This window comes from Falco cherrug, chromosome 8, assembly GCF_023634085.1.
Source record: "Falco cherrug isolate bFalChe1 chromosome 8, bFalChe1.pri, whole genome shotgun sequence".
In the NCBI taxonomy this organism is placed as follows: domain Eukaryota; kingdom Metazoa; phylum Chordata; class Aves; order Falconiformes; family Falconidae; genus Falco; species Falco cherrug.
In genome coordinates this window covers 16,744,877-16,758,783 of record NC_073704.1, presented here as the reverse complement: position 1 = coordinate 16,758,783, position 13,907 = coordinate 16,744,877, and positions in this window count along the sequence as shown.

Here is a 13,907-nt window from a genome sequence, read left to right as displayed (position 1 = left end):
TTTCTCAAAGCACTCAAATTTTACTTTGGCAAACAAAAATTAAAGTGTCACATATCAATAATATTTCTACTAAATTTAGTTATAAAGATATAGATTAAGTTAACTGCACAAGTTAAGTTCATAAAAGCAACTAAGATAAAGAGAAGTATAAGTACTTTATGAGGGTACTATTTTATGGATGATCAATACAAGTAGGAGTATACACGTTAGACTGGGTTTTCACTCAATGTGTGTGGCAAAGTTACATTATCAAAAGTCACTACCCAGTTAATGAGATTGCAGAAAACAAAGAAGGAAGAAGATCCTTGTTTATTGTTTAATAATAGAAATAGTATCTCAGATTTGCATAGTACATCAAAGGCTGCCCAGCTGTTTTCCAAACCAAGACATCTGTAAATGTGTTAAACTGTTCAAAGACAGTTCACTTATGCTGTGTTAATATAGCAATACCCTTATACTTGCTCTGCTTATTGCCCAAGTAATGAATGGAAAACCCACCTGAAGAGTTACCTCAGAGACAAAACTGCACTAAATCCTGATTTCACAATCAAGTAAATGACAATTTTACGGAAAATACCAATAAATACTGCCAGAAAGATTCCGAAAGCCACTACTGGCCCTTTCGATACTGAATGAGAGAGATGGCACTTCCTTGCCCATCGACTAGCTGAGTAGAAGAGTGTCCAAAGGCTGCATTAAAGCTGTCATGAAGTAAGAAGCTGGGAAAGCCACAAAGACCAAGATGCTATCAACCAGCACATGTAAACTGCTTGTGTAAAGCAGCATGGATTAATCCCAGTGAGCTGCTAGCTCCTGGCAGTGTGATCACAAAGGAGAAGGTTATCAGAATCATTTACAATCTGTGAATGTAACTACACTGCAGCTGAAGCAGTGGGACAGGCTTGAGGGAGACAGCATGCCTCTGTGTGTTTTGAGGGAAGATAAGAACACCAGCAGCATCCCAAACATTTTTGGAACACTAATGCATGGCATGGCTCCCTGAGAAGGGTGCTCAGAGTAGTGGAGCTGGCAATTAAAGGTACAAATATAAAAAGAAGAGGAAAAGGTAGCAACATGGCAGCATGGTCACTTCTCAGGAGTGATTGTTTTATGATCTAACAACAGTATCTCTAGTTTTTCTGTTCATTCTGTCACCTATGCATGTGTAATGTAAAATAACAGACATTTACATGGTTAACATTTCTTCTTCTACTAGCTTTGTACTGAGGGGAAACTCCTGTTCTTCATTTGCTCACACAAAAGAAAAGCCAACATGTTCTTTCTTTCTATACCGATCGGGGATACCTGGAAGACTGGAATCACTGTTCAACCTGAGGAACAGCCTGATGGAGGGGACTGAGAAGCAAGATCCTTCCTCTCATCCCCTCTGAAATGAAAATATTAACACAGAGGTCCTTTGTAGATGCTAGACCTAATTTTCTTCTCCCCTAGCCACTGGACCTCTGAATAAAACAAAAAAACTGAAAACCACAAAATTTGCTGTTGATACCAGCTACTGACCATCCAGCAAGAGCTAAGGCTGAACGGCTGTACCAGATATCTTCTGTAGATGTTGCCAAGAAGAATGACTTTTGCACACTTAACAAGTAGCTGTGCTCAGTGCTTTCCCAAACCCTTTGAAACCACCACTTTATTCTGCATCACGTTCCTGTTCACATCTCCTTTCTCTTGCCCCCATCTCTTTGAACATTATAAAGGTACACACAGAAGTGTCGTGGTATTAATGTGACCTCTCAAAATGTCACTATTTTGTCTGGTTTATCCCCTCCTTCCCAAATCCTCTCTCTGCCTTGCCTATTCAACTAAGTTCTCCCAGATGGGAAGTTCCTGTATCTCATCTGTCACAAAGTAGTGTCATTCTCAACTGAAATCCCTTGGCACCACTATAAATACTAACGTTACTAAAATCATTATCTTGGACTTCACTGAATGTAAATGTGAATAAGAACATAACACCAATCAACTCTCCTAATAAAAAAAAGTTTCTTATTCTCTCTCATTTTGCCCCTACTGCTCATTGCTTGAAAATATTCCATCAAAAATAGCCAACTAAGTTATTTGTCTACAAATACTCAGGAGTTTGGAGATGCAACTTTCTGCAGGACTTTCTTTCATCTCTTTCTGTATATCTTCACCCTGAGTTGTTGCCTGCCTTTAAAGCCTATATAACTTACTTTCTCTGATTGAAGCTGCTGTCATGTGCATTTCAAAGCACTTGACTGAGTCCTGGAGAATTCACACACAGATATGATCCACAATACTTCACAAGTGAGAGATGACAGAATAATAAATATGAGAGACATCACAGGAGAGTCACTGGCACTAGGGAAGTACCCAAGCTCTGCGTAAGGATTTTCAGCCTTCTGAACTTGCAAGTAATGCACCTAAAAAGGTGCCACTGTGAATTTATCAGTCACATCACTGATTCATTGCCTCATGGCTCCCATCAGAGGACCAAGACTCTGACAAAGTGTTGCCAAGCAACCCCATCTTGGGCTAAATACAAAAATAGGTGCCACAAAGCCTTCATCATTGACTGAAGCCCCTTTTCTTTAGACTGGCAATCTTGCCTTCAGTTACCGTGCAAGTCTCCAATGCCCCCAAAACTTTGCTGCTAAGCTCTGAATGGGATGTGCGGGAACAGATCATTGGCTGCAGTGAGCTGCAACTAACTGCTGCAGTGGAATAAACAAAAGGTCTTTACCTAACTGTTCTCCTTTAGCAAGAATGTTGAATCTGGAGTATGTTTTTGAGGCTGCTGCCATCAGCTAAGCTTACAACCAGCAAAAGATCATCACTAGACTTTTAGCTCACATGCTGCATATAATAAGGTTGTAATAAGATCCATCATCTAAGAGTCACGGACTCAATCTATGCCACACAGCAGCAATGCTAAATAGGTGTTTGCAATTATTTGTTTATTTCCAGCTGCCTTGATAAATACCAGTTCTTTTCCAATGCCAGTCCCTAAGCACCATTTTGAAAACATCATAAATGAAAATGAAAGTCTATATTTTGGAAGGCAGAGGGTAATAAAAGAATCAGCTTTTAAATCCCTCTTTATTACTTAGAGCTTACGTAATTCAATTTATTTTAGTGATACTGCTCTTGGTAGTACTTTGTTTTTTAATGTTACTGGCTGGTTGTCCATTTTTAACCGAAGTATTCACAAGGGTGTTTTGTTTAAAAATGCACAAAGGTATCTTATTAAATAATGTCACAAACATGAAGTTCATTATTATGCAAATGCCATCCTCAGAACAGATTTGTTAATTGCAACTCATTTGCATAATTAATGAACTCTCAAATGAATAATGCCTTTGCAGATTTGTGCAGTATTGTTTTAAAATAAATTATAAAATACATGTCAAATGAAGAGTGCTTCTTAGATTCCCATAGCATTGTTTGAAAATTAATTACCAAATGCTTGTCAAATTAAAATGAGTTTATAGTTTTTACAATGTTATTTTAAAATTAATCACAAACTAAAATGTCACCATACTAAAGTAAATAACTTTTTTCAATAATTCAACTTTTCAAATAATTTTTTTTCAGAAAAGAAATGCAGAAAAATATGTATGAACTTCAGTTATATTGTTTGTTATACTGATTCTGAGTTTTAGTCGGTTTGCTATAGCATTATGATTTAACAAACTTGGTAGCTGTTTGTATTTCATGTTTTAGTAAATTGAGATTAATTTAATTATTTTGTTTTGGATCTCTAATAGTACTAACGATTAATGATACTGCATGTAAAAATGTTGTGTGGGCAAGTTTTTGATATATTAGTAACAAAAAGGCCTGGACTTCCAGAGACTGTAGATTGATGCTTGCTTTTATAAATGGATATGTATCTTTAAAACTCATTTGGTTTCTGGATCTTTTTAAACAGTGCCTTGAACTAGGACTCTCCTTTCTTGTAATATAACTTATATACCTATTTTCCACAGAGAAAAAACACCTAAAAGTTCATTAAAGGCAAAATTTTCTTGCATTCATAACCATGCAGTCTAAATGAAGTCAGATCATCTTCTGGAATTCAGCACTACAGCGTGATATCTCTTAACTGTCTGCTATTTTAAAATCCAGATTATGCATGATCTTCCATTCTGAGACACAAAACCTTAGGCAGATTCTCTGCTTTCTGTAAATTAGTGTTCACTAGCTCTATAGGAAGAAAAACCATTTATGTCCTGAGTACCTGAGCATCTCTGTAAACGATGGAGGATTCAAGTACCCTATTAGATGCAGCAAAAAAAGGCTGTGGAGGTACTTTACCAATTCTTTGAAGATTAGCCTTGCTAGGTAAAGAGAGAGCTTCCAACTATTTCACAACCCTCTGAGTTATATTAAGATTCATCCCAAACAATTAATGAGGTCGATAGCCTTTTTTTAAGCATCCTAGAGGAAGAATAGTTCCTTTGTTCACTTTTACACTGTCCATAGTAAGAACAGGTCTATCCTGTAGACACTAACTTATTTATGATTTAACTCAGTCCCAAGCAGGGTCTTAGCAATGCATACATAAATATATATATGGGTCTGTGTGTGTGTATGAGTGTGAGTGTGTGTGTGTAAAGAAGCATCATTTGAATCCAAGATGAGGCAATTAAGGGAATTAAGGGAAATTTCATCTATTAAAAAAGAAAGAGAAAAAATATTTTTAAAACTTTCCAGTTCCTGGAATTTACTCTGGGATACTTAAAGTTGATGATTATGGAGCGATGAAAGAAAAAATAAACATGCAAAATAGATTGACCCAGTCCAAAGGGCAATGTTCCTGGGATATAGTAATAGGCTAAGTAGAGATCAGGTATGTGATGTGATCAAAGGGAATCATCTTTTCTGCCCTTCCAATGCAGCAGTTTTGGGAGTCATGCTTCTAAGAAGCAATAGGGATTAACAATAAAATAGGACATGACTTCTCTTGGATTACGTTGACATAAACTTGAGGCAATGAGATTTGGTTTTGTACTCTGTAAAACAGACTAAAAGCACAAAAAGTACACAAGAGATCGTAATAAATCATATCAAATAAAGGAGCATCTTGTCAGAAACATTTTTTAAATATTGTAAGATGTAATGGAGGACACATGATAACCAAGTGATACAGTAATACCCATACACATTTGGTCACACAGATGACAGGATTTTGTTCTGTGCCTTTAGATGACTGTGGATGCCACAGCAGTAATGCTACTACAGGAGAAGGATCTGTAAAATACAACAAAGCTAGTGTTGGTGTAGAACATGCTTCTCCAGACACTTAGCATGGTATGGTGTGGCTTCTGGCCATGACTAACTAATGGAATATACTGGGGGCATCACTATCACATCAGAGGTGACAAACTGAAACTCTGGGGTGATACAGATTACACTCAAGAAATCATGAAGTCCTTGACCTTAGGTGTCATTAATTCAATTGCAGGTGTGAGAGCTTCTCATGGAGAAGACTACACCCACTGTCATTTTAAAATTTATTTCACATGATTAGTCAGGGACTAACTAGTTGTGTCTGAATCATCCATCAGCATAACTGTTGCCCTGGAGATTTCAAATGCTTAGTGTGTTGTTGCTGAGCTTACTGATATACAAGAAGTTAGTTATGTCTTTGTACAGAGAGAGTCCCTGCGGGGAACACTGGTGAGATTAAATTCCTACTGCTTGCCCTTCAGACTAGTCCCAGCACCTTAACACCAGGAGGAAGTATTTCCTTTGACGGTACAAAGCTTGTTTAATTACTGTGGAAGACTGGTCTGCATTAAGCAGTCTGGAAAGAGCCATCCATTTTAGAAACCTCATTGGATTAAGCAAGACAATGTTTCCTTTTCAGAGTGTCATGAATATTAATAGAGTCAGGATTACTTTTTATTAGAAGACTTTATATTCTGCATTCCTTGCTTATAAATTTTTCACTTAGACAAAAGAAAGAAGCAATTTAACTTAACTTTACATCAGTGACTTTTTTCTTCTTCCTTACATCTGTGAAAAAGCTATAGAATTTCTGGAGCACAGGGTATAAAGTTTCTGGACATCCAGAAGCATATATACTGCAAATGCTCCACATGGTTGAAAAAATAAATGTTTAGGCTAATATGTACAGGTGCAGGCCAAATTGTATTACTACTAATGCATGCTGCCAACAATGCTATGTTGAAATATATGCTATCCAGATCATAGGCAATGCCCTGTGTGGATTAAAATCTAACTTTCATAAGAAAAGTTATTAGTCAGAGAAACTAGAGACTAAAAGAATTAAGGATCTTGCCTGGAATATTACAGGCAGCTAAAGAAATAAGAATAGAATAAAGATCTTAATCTGAATCGTGTGTGCTTTGTTGTGATGCTGCATCTTAACTGTAATGAGAAGAATTCTAACATTAAAGTTTCTTCTCAGTCCTAATTCTCTAAATTCACCATTGTTTCTATGTACACTATTATGAAATGTAGATATTCTTGTCTAATAATTATGTTGCTGACTTTTCTGTCAGTGCAACATTTTACATTAATTTATATGAACTGTTAAAATACACAATTATAGTTGAAAGAGGGTTTTAGCTGTTAATCATTCTGACTTTATCTTCAACGTAATCAGCAGAATTGCACTGATATGGTAAGAATGAGATCTGGCCCTGCTGTACTGGAGTTTTACAAACACTCCTATTACTCTTTCTTATCCTTATGTTTAATGAATGTCATTTTTTCCTGCATTTTTAAAAGCTTGTCTTCATCCAATAAAATTCAGTAAGAATTATTTATTATCTCTGAAATCTGTATGACTGAAGGACCAAATGTACCGCCATTCAGCAGGCTGGAAGAGCAAGTTTATGAAAAAAGCCATGGGATGTTGGAGGGCAGCAAGCTGAGCATGGGCCAGCAGTGTGTCCTGACAGCAAGCACGGCCAACAGCATCCCATCCAGCCCACTCAGCCTGACAGGTTTTTTTTTTCTTGAATGGTTATTGAAAATCAATGCTAGATACGCAAAAGATTTAATTTTAATAACTTATTCCTTTAATTTTCTTATGAAAAGAAGAAATGTAGGGAGAGATGCTGGAAAATAATTTTTTTTTTGTTTTTAAAAATAAAAAATACTCAGCCCTCTTGTTAATAATCAAGGTACAGATTTCTCTATGAGTTATACACAAAGTGGAAAAGGATTTTAAAATCCTATAAAAACTGCAGTGGAATAGTTATATAAGACAGTCCAATGCTCTAGAAAATAAAACAGAATGAATTAAACTCTGATAGACCTGCCTTTAGAAAGTCACACATCCAATGTCAACTGTAGAAGGATTAGAGAGGACTTACTCTGTAGTAATCTTCAATTTATAATCACTTAGTTTCTTTTGGATTAGATCCAGTCCATTTCATTAACCTGTAGTAAGGTTCTTCCTTTCTTGCATTTTAATCCACTCTATCCTGATTTACAAAGATTAACTTCAGATTGAAGTTCTTGAGATCCACATCCCCAAATCAGAATATTTGACTTGGAAACACATGTATCATAAAATATGCCTCAAATAATGGCCCTTTTCAATTTTACTAATTAAAAATATATCCGTCTGAAAACGATGGATCAACCAGTTTGTAGGACACCAACCTTCTCAGACATTCCAAGACCTACTGTTGAATCAAATCCAAACATCAAATTTAAATATGCCTTTAGTAACCTTGAGGATAAATATCATTCATTCTGATCTAATGAAATAAATAAGAATTAAGAAATGTACAAATAAATAAATTAGAATTAGAATGAGAGATGAAGAACAAACAAGACAGGTCCTGTTTAGTAATAAAGCATGAAAGAGACCTTAGCTTGATTTGCTCACCATTCATAAGTTTGAGGAAAAAGTATATAACTGTGTAGTAAGACAATCTAATTCTGTTTTCAGTTATCACAGTATAAATTCAGTGAAGCATTATCTAATTGCAGTAGACTGAAGCTAAGTAATTGAGAGTACCTGATCTCATAAATTTTAAATATTATAATATACCTGAAAAGAGGAGGCAAAGAGCTGTATTTTGAAAAAGTAAAAAGAGTTCTGATACTTCTTATAGTTGTATATAATTATTCCTACAGATGGTGATTGTGAATCAATCGATATCCTAGTTCCAGATGTTATTATACATCTTCATTTGTGAAATAAGAAAACCAAAAGTTTAGGATGCTGTTGTGTTAAGACACTGTGCATTCGTTATAACTGGGCTGTACACAGTGTAACCTTGATATTTCAGCTTTTCTATTTTGTTTTTAATGATACATACTTCCAAAGTATTTCCATTTCACAGTAGTATTTGGATTTCTAAGTATTTTCATACAAAATAAAAAAGAAAACATAAGCCTTTAAGCCTTCTCCAAATATGATTGACATTTTTTCAATCCAACCTGCATTTTTATTCTGAAAGTCCTGTACTAGAATTTAAATAGAGTACTAATTTGCTCAATGTATTTTGTTAACTGAGATCATTGCAAAAAATCTGAACTCTTGAACTGTCTTAGTCTACACTGTTGCCAGTAACAAGCATTTTAGGGTTCAGCAGGTATTTTTCTCTGAATCATTCATATCTTTGCCTAGAATGTGAAATACAGCAGAATCACATTTCAGAGCAAGTACATCAGTTTAAAATTACATATGTAAAAAATAAGAGGAGTTGAAGCAGAAAAAGCCCTTGATATTTCTCATTTTAGCCTTGTTTTTGGCTCTGCCCCTGTCAGTCTCCAAAGAGGATGCTCTCCTCTATGAGGACACAGCAACATCATGATCTGTTCTCCAGCAGATTTGCTGAGGACTGCTGAGAGTAGCTCTCGCTCTGTTACTGCTCTCAAAGTCTTTTACATCCAACCATCATCATTTTCATTTGAGGCAGGTGTCAATAAAATGCCTCAGTCCTAGGAAGGCTGCAGATAGTCAGCTGATCTATGTGGTACTGGGGGATTTCTGGGTGCCCATCAGTCAGCTCTTTGCCCAGGGGATGAATATCACAGAATCCTGTTAATGGTCAAGATGCCCTTTCCCTCTTCTCTCTGAATCAGAAAAGAGAGTAATTTGAAAACAGTAGTCCCCTTTATGTCCTCCCTGCTCAAGGGACTAATCTTATTTTTCCTCCATCACATGCTGTAAGTCCTTTGACTAGTGAATTTAGTAGACATATTGCCTATGGTTATCCTGGGGTAGGGGTTTCCATCCCTGCGGAGGGTGACCCATCATACACTGAGCTCTGTCACACAGCCTCCCTGTAAGTATTTGCAGAATCCAGTCATGGCATGAACATTAATACCATTAGGATTCTATAGGTCATATTCTAACTGCTTTACCAGTATGATCAGCAACAGTTTGATGGAAGGTGCACAGGGATGTGCATTAGCTTTAATACTATAAGATCAAAAAAGATAAGGCTGGTGTGGTTGACCAAACAAAATGTGAGTTTAACGTGTGACTGGATGAATTGTATGGGGTTTGTATCTGTGAGGCTTTTGTATGAATCTGCATCTGTCCAGCAGCCTCTGTGTGAAAGTGGCTCAGATTAAAAGGCCATGCCATTTAAATTAATTTTAAGCAAATACTTTCTACTTAAAGATATTTCTACCATTAAATATGAAGTAATTTTTTTCAAAATATTACAATTATGGTAGATTTCTTTCTTCTTTATATGGAGAGCCGTTAAAGCAAACAAATGATTTAAATAAATTTGAATCTGTCACTACATATGGAAAACCATAATGAAAATGCACACCTAGCAAGACTTGAACTCAATTCAAAATGTTTCTGAGAATTGCTACAAACTTTCTTTGACTTATGATTTTTCCAGAGAATTAGCTTTATACCCAAACTCTATACTACCAGTAAAAAGGGCTTTATTAAAGCAGGGATATATTGTATTTTTAATTTGGGGATAAAAGATATAAACTAAAAATAGTGATTTTTCAAGCAAGAATCAAAATAAAATATTCAGAAATACCTCAAAACCCAAAATGTTGTGTTTAGTTTTTATTTTTCATGTGAATAATCAAATAATTATCTTCTAATTTCCTTCTAAAAGATCAAAGTAAAATAAAAAAACTTTCAAAAGGAGGGCTTAACATTGTATATTCTAAAATAACATCAAATGTTTCACAGTATTTTTTGTATAATAGTACTGTCAAAGTTGGTATATTTTTGCACATTTTGACTTTGACAAATCCATGTTCAAGTTAATTCACTTAGAAAAGAAAAAACTCTTTGAGAAAATTCCTGACCCACCTGAACTCCTGTGAGCTCTGGGATCAGATGTTACTTTGTTAAATGTCTCAACCACTACTGTAGTGTAGGTTGAGTTGCTTGGAGGCTGGGATTGTTTTGTGGTTGGTTTTTTTAACTATTGAAATCAAACCCTGTAAATCAGCGTAACTTTAACAAACCCCTTTTTCCATAGTAATAATATTCCAGTAATGGATTTTACTCAGCTTCAGGGTAAGCTTTCTTGCTAATGTAAGAAAGAAAACAACCCGGAGAGTCAGGATTCGTGACATACTGGTTTCCCAGACTCATAAGGAATATGACAGGTCTTTCTTGCTTAGAGAAGATAGAGATTTCAACATGAGCCCCTACATTATAGATGAACATACTGGCCACTTGGCTATTTGGATAGCTCTCATTTACATTGTTTAATTTTTAAAATTTGAAAGCTCAAGGTTGTGGGTTGTTTTCTTTTCCCCAATGTAGAATGAAGGCCAAATGCTTGAAATCATTTGCAAAACAGAATTCTTGTTTTACAGCCAATCTCACAGCTGACTTCACTGAAGCTATTTACGTGAATAAGAGAAGCAGATTTTGACCACAGTAGCTGTGTCTAGACTAGTAGATTTAAAAGTGCCAGGGAAGTGCTTCCAGGCACTGGAATTTGATTGTCTACACTGCTAAATCATTAAAAGAGTCCCTGGCATACTCCTGGCTTTTCCCAGCTAGAGCAGTTCCAAACAATTCACCAGGACCTTTCCCTATAGATAGCATGAACACAAACACCCTTTGGACAATGAGACAGTTTCATAGCATGGATGCAGGCCAGTCTGCACCACATGCCACAGAACAGTCATCAGTAAGTTTAATTTACTAGTATAGAAATAATCAGTGCAGATCAAAAAAGAAAATCAAAATCTGGACTTCCTTTTCATGGAAGGGAAGAAAGGTGGAAAGAAAGGGGAAACGGGGAAAACAACAATTACCTAATTTTAACAACCAGATTTTTTTAAATGGAATATCCCCTTCTCTCATCTTGATGTTAGGAAAACCTAATGTTCCTTCTGACCTTGTCCATATTGGTTTATTTTTACCATACTTCTCCATTTTCCTACTTTGTAAGAACATATTAATAAGCTGACAAAGGAAAAATGCATGGGTTTAACTTAGCAAATTTCACAACAAGAAGTGCAGCTACATTAATTCTGAGCAGGCCTTTGTCCATCCTAAAGGGCAAAAAAAGGGGGCTGTTCATATCCTTCTCCTCCGAATAACCTACAGCTGAAAAAGAAGATGTTTTTTAATAACAAGGATCAGCTCAGTTGGGGAACTAAAAGCTAAATTGTGTTTGTGTTTTTGCACAGATACACAAGGGCAGAAGGGCACCTTCTTCAGGCAGTCAGTCCATGCACAGGGTCGAGCACAATGGCAGCGATTGTACTGGTGGAATGACAGGACTCTGCAGGGCTAAAGCCCCTAGAAATTACTTGTGAGAAGGGGTATGCCCTCTCACCCACTTTACTGCACCATGGATAAAGCTGGAATTGAGAAGCAGAGTTTTCTGGCTCCTAAGTACTTGTTTTGCCTGTACTGATTATGTCCCCCTTCAGGACTCCTAGGAGTTCCTGTCAGAAACAGATTCGTTGAGGTGGGAAGGTCTGGTAAACTCAGTTTGAAGTGGTTCATAGAATGAAGATCAAGGATCTGTTTTCCTTTTATCTATCTTCTAATTGGAATGAGGCAGCACCCCAAGTCAATGCCCATTGCTAGTTTCCCATCTATGCACTGCAGTCCCTCCCACAGCACTGATTTCTGCCATAGTTTGGAGATGAAAAACAGTAGACTGGTCCATATCTATCTTTTTTGAGAGTACAGTACAGTCTAAGTCTTAAATACAAAAAAAGGTCACATGAATTGGTTGATTTGAGGATTCCTCTAGCATTTCAGAGGGAATTATTTCAAACCATGTATATTAATAAAGCAAAGCCCATGGTGTTTCCAAGCATGCTTGGTGACATGTGCAGAACTGCCAAATGGTCCATTATTTCTAAAAATTATGTGTCCCAAGGCAGTAGCAAACTTGTTTTCCAGACTGTGGGCATCAGTTTATGTGATACATTTAGCGTCCCCTTTTCTTGTGTTTTTCAAGATAAAGTTTGGTTTTAAAAATCCCATTCCTTGCACAATATTTTTGTTTTCAGAATACAACCTAAAATGTTTATTCTGTGTTGTCCACTAAGTGTTAGCACTGTTAAAGACAGTGAATGAAAAAAGCAAAGTATGAACATGAAAGATCTGGAATGTAATCACTGTGTTCTAGCAGCACATAAGGTCTGTAGAGTAGTCAAAAATAAGATATTGCTGCTCTTTTATATGCCCCATGTATTCTATCATATTAATCATCTGTTCGTTAATGCTGGTGAGAGCAATTATTTTCTTTAGGGGTATAGTATTCCATATAAATCATGATGCCTGAGGATTTTTAGAGGTTTGGTTTTGATTTTGACACCTACTGGGTTATTTCATACTGTAGGGACAATGAGAAATTCAGACAGTATTTCAGACCATCTACTTATAAAAAACAGAATTTACTTGCATAAGAAAAAGCTTCTTTTACAGAAGAACACTGTATTTAATTCAGTTAAAGCTTCTGGCAATGGTGTCCTGCTACAGATGAAAATATAATTTACCAGTGACAAATGCTTATTGGGATTTCAGATTGCATACAAATGGAGGGGAAAAAAGGCACAATAATGCCAACAGGGCAAATTCACTGTCTGTAGATCCAGGGGCTACTTGTGAGCATGTCAGTCAGGTATTAATAGAGCAACTAATATACGCATTTTCGATTCTAACAGGCCTGCACTTTGGTGCAGCAGACTTGTACCAGATCAACCCAATTATAAAGCATTTTCCCCAAAACTTAGTGCCACTGGGAATTTTGGATTTATGAGAAATCATGGAATAGATGTCAGCTGTCCCCTCAGCCTATAAAAGAGAATTCAGGGGAAGGGTGATTTGGGAGACATGAGAAAATTGATCAAAATAGCTAAATTGTTCTCAGCACAGTGTGGTCCTTCCAGCTTTTAAATAGGTGATTGTACAGTCTTACAGAGCACTTACATCCCTGGCTTAATATCTGACTTCAGGGAGTCCCTTCATCCATTTCTCAGTCTCTCTTGTGTTCTGCCATGCACATGAACACAGAGACATAGTCTCTGCCTGTTTCTCCACTTTATAGACAGAGATAATACTAATGACCCCTGTAAAGTTCTTTGAAAACTGCTGATGTGAGAGAGTATGTATAAGTAAAGTGCTGCTCACGTACAACTGACTTCACTTTTCCCTTTCCGGAGATTAGAGTGCCTTAGAAAATAATGAAAAATAAAACTTTTATATTTATAAAACAATCAGTTTGTAGTAGAAGGATGAATGCTTGGAGTTGATCAGTTCTGCCCTCACCAGCCGAGCTGATAATAATCAGTCACTTATGTGCTATTTCACAGCTGATACCTCCTCCAAAAAAAAAATTAATTGCAAAAGTTTCACAGATGTCTGCAGCAGTTGACCAGAGCTCTTGGGTTATTGCTTGTCAGACTATTAATGGGTTTGGCTAACCATGACAGTCATTACTTTCCCCCTCCTGTGAGCTACTTTCTGTGTAATT